The following is a 13466-nucleotide window of genomic DNA, read 5'->3' on the forward strand; positions in this document are numbered from 1 at the left end:
TATATATATATATATATATATATATATATATATATATATATATATATATATATATATACTCACAAAAAGGGGATTGGTGGTAGTGTTCCCCTACCAAAAGGGAAAACGTCTGCACATTAAATTAATACTTCTCACAGAGATAGTTATAAACGTGAAGTACACAACACAACAGATATTGGTCCGCCTCAAAATGGTGCTCTTGTGGCCTGATGCACACCCACCACCAGGAGTGTCAACCAGCACAATGTGCCTAATATCAAAGAGAAAATGAGAGCAGGCCACACAGCACTCCCCCTATTGTCCAATTATTGTCTAATCTAGGAAATCCTAGACATTTTTTTTTAAATGTATCGAAACCACGTAATGTAGCTTATGTTCATCCAATCATAAATATGTAATATCCAATGCTTTCCACAAACTCCAAATTTCAGAGATCCAAGCCAATTCGTATTCTTCCAAATCTTTATTGTACATCCATAAGCATATAAAAAACTTCACAGCTCACACCGCCGACACGTGTTTCGTCTCACAGAGACTTTTTCAAGGCAAGGAATGTAGATGCGTAGACGGAAATTTAGTTCATGGTCCACCTCTGTAAGTCGACATATGTCCATCAAAGTGTGGCTCCTCAGTGCTGGTAGTAAAGTAGACCACCTAACCAGAATTCCTCTCCTCACGGTTCAATCTGTGTGGAGAGTCTTCAAAATATTCGTTGCACTGGATAGACAGCAGTATAAACATGTCATAGATTGCAGATTATAATGATGCCAGATCAACATATACAATGTCCCTTGATAAGTATCAGCGCTGCAGATAGTAAAATGATCAGTAGTGAAAGATCAAGGCTAAATACGCCATGTAAGACTATAAGGATACCGCTCCACTGCGTTTTAATCTGTTTAACGCTATTACTGGGTGGAGGTCCCTCTTCAGTATCAATAAGTACCCGCCCAGAGACCTTGATAAGTCTCTCTAAGAGGTAGATAGCCCGCCGACCTCCGAAGCCGTAGACTGTCCATCCAGTGCATCGAATATTAGAATTGGTTGGTTGAGTTTGTGAGGAGAAGCTACGCAGAAAAGATCCAGAGAAACAGCTTGAATATTCGGCTAGTGCTTGCAGACATGTGTGAGCCTTTGTTGGCCTGCTGCATCTTCCACAGCTCTCTGGATAACATAAGTATGGGAACGGTTTACAGCATTTTGTGGATTTCTGGTAGGGCCCCAAGAATGGTTTGGCTTGTTAAAATCTTAACTCCTACCATGATTCAGGGATATAGGTATTTGAATTATTGTGGCTTTAAATTACAGCGCTGAGAAATTTCAGACGTATCTCCCTTTTTGGTAAGCAGTTTTTCTGAAGTTTTGCGGCTTCTAAAATGTTGACCACAGTTGGCTGTTTCAAAAGAACCCCCTTTAACCACTGAGCCAATGGGTTTCAGCGCATGGCACTGGAAACAACTTTAGTACGTATATAGTGGAGTCCCGCTTATACCTGTGGCTCCTTCCTTTCCGCGACAAACTGTGCATATGCATGGTGCACATACACTTTGTTTGGGGTGGGGGTAGTTGGACCCAAGAATATTCAAGCAAAGCTCATGGAGCTTGCATATGGCTGCGTAAAGGTCTGATAGTTTAAGACAGGGGCTGGCACAGTGTGCGACCTTCCCTGAACAGACCAGCGCCTCTGTTTGATCTTGCTGCCTCAGACATACCTGCTCTTTTCAGCTGTGATCACCCACTTGCCTCAACTGTGCTAGTGGGCAGATTCCAGTCAGGCTGATGAGCACACTCAGGCCAGTCATGCTTGTGAACCATTAAAAGGATAAAGAAACACTGTATCAACACAGCATTAGTGGAGAAGTGTGGCTCACTGGTTAGAGCAGGCAGACCCTGAAGCAGAGGTCAGACCCGGGACCAGGGTTCAATTCCCGATGCGGCAGGGTCTTGAGTTCAAATGTCCATGGACTCGATAATTCTCGCTTCGGTGCCTGACCTAATCATGGGTTCACACTCTGCAACTCTGGGCATTAAGCTTGCTTAATCTCCACAACGGCCCCCCGCTTCGGGATGCCTGGCTTTCACCTTGGGGATGCCCTGTAGGGGCTATCTCACAGGGAAAAGCCAGGACGGGTTCCCAAGGCAAGCGCTTAGAGACCCCTGGGTTATAAGCGCTATATAAATCCAACATACAATACAATACAATTAGCCTAGGAGAGGGTCTGGCTCTATGCTTGACTGCAAGATTACAGGAGACCTTGTGTAAGAAATGTAGTCAGACAGTCAAACCCTTGGATAAAGCCAATGGGAAGAGGCTTTTGGATTGTGAAATACACTTGGTCAAAGTCTTTCGGCAGTGGATGCTTTCTTTATCTTTATGTTAAAGCCTTAGGCAGTGGGTTGTTGTTTATAAAACCCTTGTTCACAGCCAAAAGATAGAGGTTTGTTCACTGTAAAAAGACAGTTTTACATTGCGTATTGTTTCCTCCGTGTTTATTTATATTTTAACGTGCAGTATTTAGCTGTGTGTGTACAATTTACTCTTTGTTGTTTTGAAAATAAGAACACTTCTTGGACTGATAGCATTATGAAGTGTTATTATGGTAGTTGCTTAGTTCTGACCTTCTAGAGCTTACCACTCCTATGGGTAAGCCTTGCACTGCTCTGTCCTGCTATCTCGAGGGACACATGCTAAAGTGTTGTGTATGGTCTAGAGTTTTGGGTCAAATACTAGGGCAGCCCTAGTGGTAACATGTCCGCATTTACACAATAGTATGACTATAACACCATGAGAGGATTCCCATTCACTTGGTTTGATCTGTTCCTGTCACAGGCACTAGGCCCAGCAGCCACAGAAGTTGGGCAGCGATTTTATTTGGACAAGTGGGGTAATGCTTGGTGGTAGGAATTATGTGGATTTCTGCTGATTTCTTGGTTTTTCATCAGTGAAATGGAAGGAAAATGGGTGCTTTTCGGCAAAGTTTGAACTGTACAGGGAATTGTGGGTAAGAAACGCATGTGGGATCCATACAAAGGCACACTCCCTGGAATTCCCTGGGTGTTTAGTTTTCAAAAAGGCCTGTGGTTGAAAGGTTTCGATGTGTGGCGGCCAAGCTCGGTTCCAAATACTGCAGTTATCCCGATTGCTGATCTCTCCAAGTAGCGAATTAGGGTCTTTTGTGCCGTGGTCTCTTGTAAGTATGGGCGAATTTTGCAAATTTGCGGTTCGTTAATTTGCGCGAATTTACCAAAAAATCCGCGAATTCGTGGATTCCCTGCGAAATCGCTGATTTTTTTGCAATTGCACTATACTCAACTGGAGTACTTTCTACTGGCTAATCAGTAAATGCTACCTCGTTGGGTAAATGTATCGTGCTTTTCCTACACTACAGCTGCGTAAAGGCCCAGAAGAGTTGTCTTCAGTGACCACGTGTGTCTGTAACTTTGCCACCGCGCCCATAGGCGCCGAGGTCCCTCGAGTGAGCTGTCCATCACAGTGGGGGAAAGGGCGGGAAGAGGTTGCATAGCCTAGTGTGTGTGGGGCCGGGCTTCTGTGCGAGTTCACACGCCTCTTGTTTATAAAGGGTCAGAGACCGATCAGAGCAGCAGATGAGGAGAAAGCAGTAAGTGCTACCTCGTTGGGTAAATGTATCGTGCTTTTCCTACACTACAGCTGCGTAAAGGCCCGGAAGAGTTGTCTTCAGTGACCACGTGTGCCTGTAACTTTGCCACTGCGCCCATAGGCGCCGAGGTCCCTCGAGTGAGCTGTACATCACAGTGGGGGAAAGGGCGGGAAGAGGTTGCATAGCCTAGTGTATGTGGGGTTAGGCTTCTGTGTGAGTTCACATGCCTCTTGTTTATAAAGGGTCAGAGACCGATCAGAGCAGCAGGTGAGGAGAAAGCAGTAAGTGCTACCTCGTTGGGTAAATGTATCGTGCTTTTCCTACACTACAGCTGCGTAAAGGCCCGGAAGAGTTGTCTTCAGTGACCACGTGTGCCTGTAACTTTGCCACCGCGCCCATAGGTGCCGAGGTCCCTCGAGTGAGCTGTCCATCACAGTGGGGGAAAGAGCAGGAAGAGGATGCATAGCCTAGTGTGTGTGGGGCCGTGCTTCTGTGCGAGTTCACATGCCTCTTGTTTATAAAGGGTCAGAGACCGATCAGAGCAGTAGAGGAGGAGAAAGCAGCCTCCTGGTCACTGGAAGTACAGGGGGATTGCGCTCGAGAAACTCGTGGATGCCTAGACCTCCATCACGGATTACAGCTATTTGTAGACGGTAGATTTGGGGAGAAAGCACACCTGCCTAGCATTGACCGTGCTCACTATATTCTTGGGCTGATTATAATGCGTTCCTGAATTTGAGCTTCAATTCGGGCACTTGCTTTATTTATATCTGTAAGTGCTTCCTGCTGAGGCTTAATTTTTGTGACAGGAGCCTCGTTGCCTAATTGTAACTATTCTTTGACCCTGCTTCGAGGGTCAGAGCAGGGTCAGAGAATAGTTGCAAGTAGGCAACGAGGCGCCGCTCATGAAGCACTTACAGGGCTACAGCAGGTGCCCAAGTTGAAGTTAATTTCTTTGTAACCCTTTTGTAAATGGTTACAAAGAAATTAGCTTCAACTTGGGCATCTGCTGCTGTAACCCTGTAAGTGCTTCATGGAAAATGTGTCCCGCTCGCGGATTCGCAGATTTTTCCACGATTTTGCAAGATTCGCGGATCGCGAAATTGCAGAAAATCCGCAAATTCCGCGAGCGGAACGAATTTTCGGCCCATACTTAGACTCTTGACCCATCACACAAGTAGGGTAGCTGGAGAATGTATGATAGCAGCTTCACTGTGCATGCTCCCACTCCAGTTACCCTCTTCTGTGTTTACTGGAGTCTTTGTAATGCAACACACCTGGCACTGGCAGGAATCAAAGGCCCTTTCAAAGTCAGCAATCACAGCTGGCGTTTACGGGGCCTTTTGAAAAGCTTTCTGCTGCCTTCGCTGACGTTTCCGCCAGCGTACAGAGCATTCCGCCACCTTTGCAGACAATGTCTCTGGCTGCAGCCAGGTCTTCTCACGCTGCCTGTAGCCAGCACTCTCCGCTGCCTTTGCTAACAATATCTCCGCCCGCAGCCTGCTCTTCCCATGCCGCCTGCAGCCAGCACTCTCTGCCGCCATTTGGGAATTATAAGGTATGGATCGCTACTGCTGCATCTAGTGCAGGGCAAAAGTATTTTATTATTGATGTGTGAAGTAATGCCAATGAGGACACAGCTGCCAAGTTTTCAGATTGCATATGTGTGCCATTTTCAGGGTTTCAATGTCCTTATGGGTATAGCTCGCTATGGCTACATCCAGAGCTGGTCAAAAGTGACTTATTGCTGATGTTTGCTGTTTGAAGTAATGCCAATGAGGACATAGCTGCCACGTTTCAGAATGCATGTGGGTGCCGTTCTCAAGGTTTCAGTGTACTTAGGAGTGCTATTCTACAACCATGTATGCCACTTTCTTGCAAGCGAACTAAAGCAATGAAGTCCATGAGAAAAAAGTATTGGAAATCACACCATTTTGAGCTAGGAGAAGCTCTAAAAAATATCTTGAAACTACTTCAAATACCCTGAAACAGAAGGTTACTAAATGAGAAGTTGGTAGGTTGTGTGTTTGTTTGATCAGACTTTCTAAGGTGGGAGGTGTGAATGCGGAAATGCAGATTCTATTGTGCAAGTCTTTGAAACGTCAATAATTATAAGGCTAACAAACTTCAGACAGTGCTCATTTACATATGACCTTGTATATAGCATGAAACATGTTTCCCCATTTATGATATGTACCCAGTGGAAGGTATAATATTGAATATTTGAACTATGCATTCTCATCAAAACTACTAATTTTCACATTTCATCAGTGCCATGAATTTACTGACCAGAATACCCCACTAGGTGGCAGGCATGCACCAATTAGGTCTATTTGTGAATGTAAGGGATACGATTTACTGCTGATCACCATGTAATAGACCCGCTCTGCACAACTAAGGAACTAGGAGCAGGGAACTAGGTGCTTGTCAAAACAAAGCTAAGATGGGAAACTATGGTCAGAAACGCACGAACCCCGGTAAAAATAAAAATATTGACAGTATTTATTATGGGTACATACCTATATCACATTTCGAAATACAGCATTGTCTAGTAATGTTTTCAAAAGGAGGGGATTTTTTACCCCAGTAGCCCCGCCACCACTGACCCCGCCCCCACCACCGACCCCGCCCTCACTAGCAGGCCATCTTTGCAGCCCTATGCTGCAAACCACACTGTAATTTTGACCTCAAGAAAAAGTCTGTGAGTACCCTTTCCCTAGACTCTCCTGTGTGCCTAGTTTTTAGAAATGTGCAGGTTTGGTAAGTTTCTGTAGGTACCAGCTGAGCTAGGGCCCGAAATACAAAACTAACCAAATTGCAATAAAAGAGTTGGTTTTCAGTAGAAAAAGTGGTTATGTCCATATTGCATTTTGGGGCCTTTCCTGTAGGGGACACTAGGTCTACCCACGCAAGTGAGGTACCATTTGATGCAGGAGACTTGGGGGAATGCTGAGTGGTAGGAATTTGTGGCTGCCCACAGATTCCAGAACTTTCCATCATAGAAATTTGCAGAAAATCTGTGTTTTTAGCCAACGTTTGAGGTTTGCCCGTGCTTCTGAGTAAAATGACCTGATGAACGCCACACTACTCTGGACTCTCCTGGGAGTATAGTTCCCAGAAATATGCAGGTTTGGTAGGTTTCCTTAGATGCCAGCTGAGCTAGGATCCAAAACCCATAGCTAACCACGTTGTAAAAAAAACATGGATTCTGCTGGGTAAAATATGATGCCCCCAGGCCACGTTTTGGGGTGTATTATGTCACAGGTGCTAGATGCAGTCAGACAAGTGGAGAAACATTTTTATCTGGAGACATGTGGAAACACAGAATCATATGACACTTGTTATCCCAAAATGGATCTCTTTTATTTGTGCCTTCCGAATGTAAGCCAGTGTGTAAGACAAATTGGAAAATGCCCCCTGATTCACATGCAAGTATGGGTACCCACAAATTCAGAGATGTACTGGTAACCACTGCTTCTCAACTCAGTATCTGGTGTACATTTCAGAAATACATAGGTTTCCTTCTTACCCAGTGTTCACTCTTTATATTTTACCATATGAGTTGCTCTAAACTCAGTACACAATGAAAAAACATTATGATGTGCAGCTCAATTGTTAGCTCTAGATACTTCAAGTTCTTGGGGAATCTACAAACCCTATGTATCCCCGAAACCAGAAGACTCTAGTCAATGCATTTGCATTGCTTTTGTAAATTGACCATTGTGACAAGAAGTTACTGATGAAAACGTCAGAAAGGGCTGTTTTTCCTACCCATTTTTCAACAGGCAATTACACTGGGAAAACATTGAGGGATCAACACAATTGACCCCATTCCCGGATTCAGAATGTTGTCTATGTTTCAGAAATATATCGCTTTCTGCTAACAAACATGGATTACACACCTATTTCCACCACAAACTAGAAGTAAGTTGAAAGTACTTAAATTCAGAAAAATTAGCTACCTCTTAGAATAATGCCAAAACTATGGTAAAAAAATTATACAGCTCTGCCTTGTCCTGATAGCTGGGAAGATGGTGGTTTTAGTACAGCAATCCTTTTGCTGATGCTATTTTTAGGGGACAAAACAGACTTTTCCCATTTTTTTTTAAACCCCAATATGTTGTTAAAGGTTAGCTTTTTTACCGGCCTCCTCTAGGGGAATCCACAAACCCTGAGTTCTTTTAGAATCCCAATGTTTTTGGAAAAAAGGATGCAAATTTAGCTGGATACAATACGTGGAAAACATTTTATTGAGGCCTATGTGCGAACTACTCCAAAATAGCTAAAAAGAAGTCAGCACTGGGTTGGAAAACCCTCAGCAGTAAAAGGGTTAAAACATTATTTTCAGGTGTCGCCATTGTTTTATCTCTGGCATATTTGCTGCTTGACAGTTTTGATTTGAGTTTTCTTTCCTTCTCTCAATTATGTAAGTTACAAAGGGGGTGTTTCCTTCACGCAATCATGTTGTGTGTCATCTTTGCACGTGTCAATATAATTTGGAAAAAAAACTCTTGAAACATTACCAAAAATAAACAATGAATGGTAAAAACAAACAAAAAGCCCATACAACGGCATATGAAAAAAAGACCACATCTTCCCCTAAGCGGTCATATGATAAAACTAGCATGCATTAAAGGGATCTCAACAAACCAAGTATCATAATGAAGCAGGGAGAACATTTGAAGATCACACCGAGTGGTGCTGCTATCTACTGAGATGTTGTTTATCTGTCAGGCGTGCTGTTTTCTGAGGAGGATGGCTTTGCGGCCCTAGATACGCTTATGCCTGACTTTATATTCCATCACAACGAAGCCTCTGGTGCAATTGATGCTGACACCAGCATAAACCTTACCATGGAGGTCCCACCCCAAGTCCAACACACTGGCAGTGGCAACGGCTCACGCCTCTTCATTCAGGGACGTTGCTTCCTGGGGTGGGAGAGGAAGACCATAGGAAGCCCTGCAGTTCAATCTCTGTCCCCTGCCACTGTGTTATATAGTCCATTTATGTCTGTACACCTTAAGTGTAGTAACAACTTGCTGGCATAACCGTGGTCCCTTCCAGAACATCAACAGGCCTCGCGAGCTTTCAACACTGCCACAAAAAAGGTGCAGGCCATGAATGCTCCAGGGAGATCCTTCTTTGAACCTTTCAATAGAGGCCAGTCACCTTGCACCGGGCAGTATTGGGCCTAAAAGTATTCTGGGAGCTGGAATGGAAGCCACCAATTTACCAAAATGGCGGATCTGTGATTAGCTAGTGCCATATTTATCAAGGGGTTGCGTTGCATTGTGCAAAAGTGATGCAACCCCTAAGATGCAATTTATCAAGCCACAAAAGCACACCTTGTGTGGTCCTGAGTGGTTTGACAAGTACAAAGTAACCCAACGCATTGCAAAATCACTGCATTGAGTTACTCTTCCCCAGGGAAGCGTTCCATAGGTGGTGCATGGGTGTTCCCAAGCAAAACCCATGGATTTTGAAGCGTTCCCAGATTTACCATTACTGGTAGACCTGGGAGTGCACCAAAATGCTTCCCCTTCCCAGGCGAGGCGTGACAAGGAGAAATGTCTTAATTTCTCCTCATTTTTTCCTCCTTCTATGTGTGCTGCATTATGCACCACACATAGAAAGTGGAAAATGCCTGAAGGGATTGTTGTTGTGCAGGAAGGTGTCCCTTCCTGCACTTAAACGATCCTGCTTACAACGCAGGCACCCTTACAGCATGGTCCAAGAGTGCCTGCGTTGGCGCTCGGCAGCACATTGTGAGCCAGCGCAGGAAAAGACAGGAATGCGCTATATTGTGATAAACATAGCACATTCCTGCCCTTTCCCTGTAACGCAGCACAGCAAGGTGACCTGCGCTGCGTTACACTTTGATAAATATGGCCCTTCCTTTTCTTGTTCACAAACCACATTTAAGTAAGTGGGTTAAAATAGCTAATATATATATATATATATATATATATATATATATATATATATATATATATATATATATATATATATATATATATATATATATATCTGTATCGTTATAGAAAGATGAGAGCCAGGAAGTTTTACACATTGTTAACAAACTAAGTTGAACCAAATAACGAGGACTAACGAAAAACAAACGTGAATGAAGCACAATACGCACAATACATTGAAAATACAATCCTCAACAAGTGAAGATAAAGTAAAAGCAAACAATTAAACTTCACGACTAAACAACAGCACTACATAAAAACATTGTCGATAAAGGTAAAATATGGTATGGAAATAAAATCAAAACATAAAATTATACTTTGCGGAACAACATACGGGGAAGGAATCAAACTGAATTATAAAAACTGCCCATAAAGTAAAAACTCAAAACAAATAGTTCAATAAAAAAAACAGCCAGTAAACAAAGGTGTTAAACGATAATACAGGTAGAAAAATTAGAGCCCGACCAATAAAAAAATTGAACACACACGCTTACATGTTCACAGATCAGGGATAGCTAAAAAAAAAAAAGCAATCAGGAGACGGAACACAACTATTTCATATTAAACGACCCCCTCTTCGAGTCACACCTCAGTTCAAAAGCGCACGCATACGAGGAGAAAGGTAACAGCCTAATAAAACCCATTGCAACAAATCTTTAATAACAAAAAAGACATAGTGTGTGAAAATCAAACCGCATGTCTGCCCTATTACCCGTCCAGCTCCAATAAGTGGAGCAGTGCTAAAATGTTGCTCAGCCCGACGTAACATTTTATCCTGTATCGTTTATTGAGGCGCGGCCTGTGCCCCTGACAGCAGCGTCAGCTCCTACGGCCTGCTCGCCACCGCCAGGGTCAGTCCTTTCCCGACAAGCAGAGGATGGACCGATGTTCTTTCTGCTCACACTCCCGTGCTTTATCCGTCTCTCATACGGTGAATACGATGTAAATTATAAACAGCCGGGGTACGACCGCGCACTTAAACAGGCCACGCGGACGTCCCACACTGCACTCGAGACACTCCGGGGGTGAGGGGGCTCCTCCTTTCAACACCACACCAGGGGCCACGGAAAGGTGGCTGTCCAGAGCCAGGGCCCTGTATGGCCTTCAATTAAAACTACCTGCAGACGCAAAATGGCGTGTGTTGTTTACAAATAACGAGTTTCCTAAACCAAGAATTCTATAAGATGGCGGGACTCGGGCACACGAGAGAGAGGGGCTAACGGCCGCACCCGGAGTCGCCACTGCCCGAACCATCAGTAGGTATCAAGAAGGCCATGGGCTCTGGTGCAAGCCAGGAAAATGTGCGCGTGTGTGTTATAGCACGCCCGTCTGTGTGAGTGCCTGTGCTTAAGGATATGTGTTTGGATGGATCTATCAGAGTGATGATGTCTGGTGGGATTGCTGGATGTACCCCTATTCAGCCAGTGCCAGACCTCATGAGAAAACAGGACTACATTTTTCTAGACAAATGAATACAGCTGTATTACTAAAAACTAAATACAATGTGCAGCAGATAGAAATTTAGATGTAGTGTTTATTGCGGGCAGATTCTGAAAGGCCTAGGTCGCCTTATCGGCTCACAATTATGCAATGTTTGGACGGAGACCACACGCTCTCACAAGGCGCTTGGATACAAAATTCACCAGGAAAAGTTCTTAAACCAACCACAGCTGCGCTAAAATAGGACTAGCCAAGTCATGGGTTTAATACCGCATTACGCGCCATGACAGTGAAAGCATTAAAAACACAACGCGAAGTACTATCAATATGACTGAAAGTAACAAATGAAACCGCCCCCAGTCGCAGGTCAGAATCCGCTTTTAAATGTGGGGTGTCTGCGCGAATACCCCTAAAGATGGATCTTTCCGAAGATGCCCCTAGTAAATGATTTCGAAATGTCACATTTACATACACAGGCCTGCCCATTCGTGTGAGAAAAGGTAAACAAGTGTGCGGTGCAGAATATGCCATAGCACGGAACCCTCGCCTGCTGTAACGTGATTCTACATATCTACCACCCATTAAAAGCCGACTTTCGAAAGTTACTTTGATTTTAAAGTAGTTTTCATTATTTGATACTAGTGACTTCACTGTGGCCCGGAAATGAGTTCCGTGTTCGATGTGCAACAAACACGAACATAGATCAATATACTAGTGGTTATAAACAGGCGTCGATGTGTGTGGTTTAAAGATACCACAATGGGTCCCCAAGAAGTTAGCAGGCGAATACTTGCGCCATTTCGGTCCAGCCTCCGTCTCTTCTGTAACACAGGCCGCAGGGCCGCGGTGTGACGAGCACACGCCGAGGCAGCAGGGTGTGCTGTGCTCCTGTGAGAGGAAAGAAATGACCGTGCAACCATCACCCAGAACAGAGCGCCTGAGAGGCAGGGAGGGCAAACAGGGAGAGATAGATGAGATACTTAGGGAGGGTTGGGTCCTCTTTCCCCCCCAAAAACCTTCCCCGCTACTCACGAGATGTGTACATTTCTGACCTGACCTTGGGCTCTACAGGGGGGGTGACATGCAGAAGGATAGAGGCGGCTATCTCAGCTCGAAAGGAGGCGGCGTCGCTGCTTGTACCTGGGACAGAGCCTGCAGTCTCAGCTCTTCAGCGGGTCTGGAGCTCTGGCCTCCAGGGGGCGCACCCCGGCAGAGTCCGGTACCGGTAGTGCCGCCTCCGGGCCTCTTCCGCTTGCCAGTGGCTCCCCGGCTCCCGGCGCCTGCTGCTGCCCGCTCCCAGGTCCGACGCTCCGCTCCCGGGGGTCTCTCCCTCCCTCCTCCAGCATACGGAGGAGGGTGTTGGACGCACTCTCCCACTCCTCCCAGAAGCGGCTCCCGTCCGCGGGCTGAGGATCAGTCTCCATGGGGTGACTCCCCCCCGGCCCCCACCAGAAGGAGGTTGCGGAAGAGCGTTCACTAGTTGAAGTGTGCGACGACGCAGCGTGTGATCCTAGGCACAGAACACTTTATCTAGACTCTGTATCAGGGCACCTTAGAGAGAGGAGAGAGAGACGCCTGTAGGGGCACGTGCCAGGTCTGTCTGCCAGTGCATGCCAAGGGACAACGTGCTGCCAATTTGCCCCCGCCCTCTCTACCGCGCTACCGTGTGCACTCACTCCCCACTTTCCTCCTTCCATTCGCTCCAGAAGTCACCCCAGCAACTGCCTGAACCACACAGAATGCAGGGCGATGTGAGGGGCGGGCCCAGGGGAGTGGTTTTAGAGAGAGTTTATTCAGACACAATCAGTGACTCATAGACCCAGAGGGAAGCAGAGTCCTTAAAACAATTCACTATGTTTATTGCCTGTATTTGTGTCCGGAAGGGGAAAGGATCCTAGCATAGGAATAAAACCTCTCGGGGCAGATTTACAAGGAACTGAGGCATCTGCATAGATCCTGTCAGTTTCCTTGCGTCAGCGCTAAATGTCCCTGGCCACTATGGATGAGCTGTATTTACAATACAGTGCTCCATGGCGCAAGGATTAACAGATGCGTCAGAAGTTCTGACGCATCTGTTGTCACTCGCATAGCTGGAGTTGCTCATGAAAGTGACGCAATTCCAGCAATGTGCAACACTAGATGGGTGAGTCCCATTCAAAAAGCCCAGCGTCAATCCTTACGCCCGATCTGAGCAGGCATAGGGATTTTGACGCAGTGAAGGCATAGTGACGCAGGGAAATCCTTTAGATTTCATTGCGTCAGTTCTACACAGCTTTTTGCGTGGGAACGCCCAACCTGCATACATTATACCTGGCGAAGGTACAGCGACGGCTCGTGGAGGGAGTTACGGTGGGGCAGGAGGGCGGGGAGGGGGAGGGGCAAGGCGGAGGTTGCTAAAAACCGGCATATGGATAATTGCAGGTAAGTAAACAAT

General features: G+C 45.6%; 1 long non-coding RNA gene across 1 annotated transcript in view; it reads right to left on the bottom strand.

Annotated features, from left to right (window-relative positions):
- The window catches only part of LOC147727412 (uncharacterized), a 55525-nt gene extending 42891 nt beyond the window's left edge, over positions 1–12634 (bottom strand). Inside the window, exon 1 of the long non-coding RNA XR_015309474.1 lies at positions 12173–12634. This is a non-coding gene — a long non-coding RNA (uncharacterized LOC147727412). The remainder of the gene's footprint in view (positions 1–12172) is intronic.
- Between the last annotated feature and the right edge of the window lie 832 nt (positions 12635–13466).

The sequence above is a fragment of the Lissotriton vulgaris genome, chromosome 3_1, assembly GCF_964263255.1.
Source record: "Lissotriton vulgaris chromosome 3_1, aLisVul1.2, whole genome shotgun sequence".
Classification (NCBI taxonomy): domain Eukaryota; kingdom Metazoa; phylum Chordata; class Amphibia; order Caudata; family Salamandridae; genus Lissotriton; species Lissotriton vulgaris.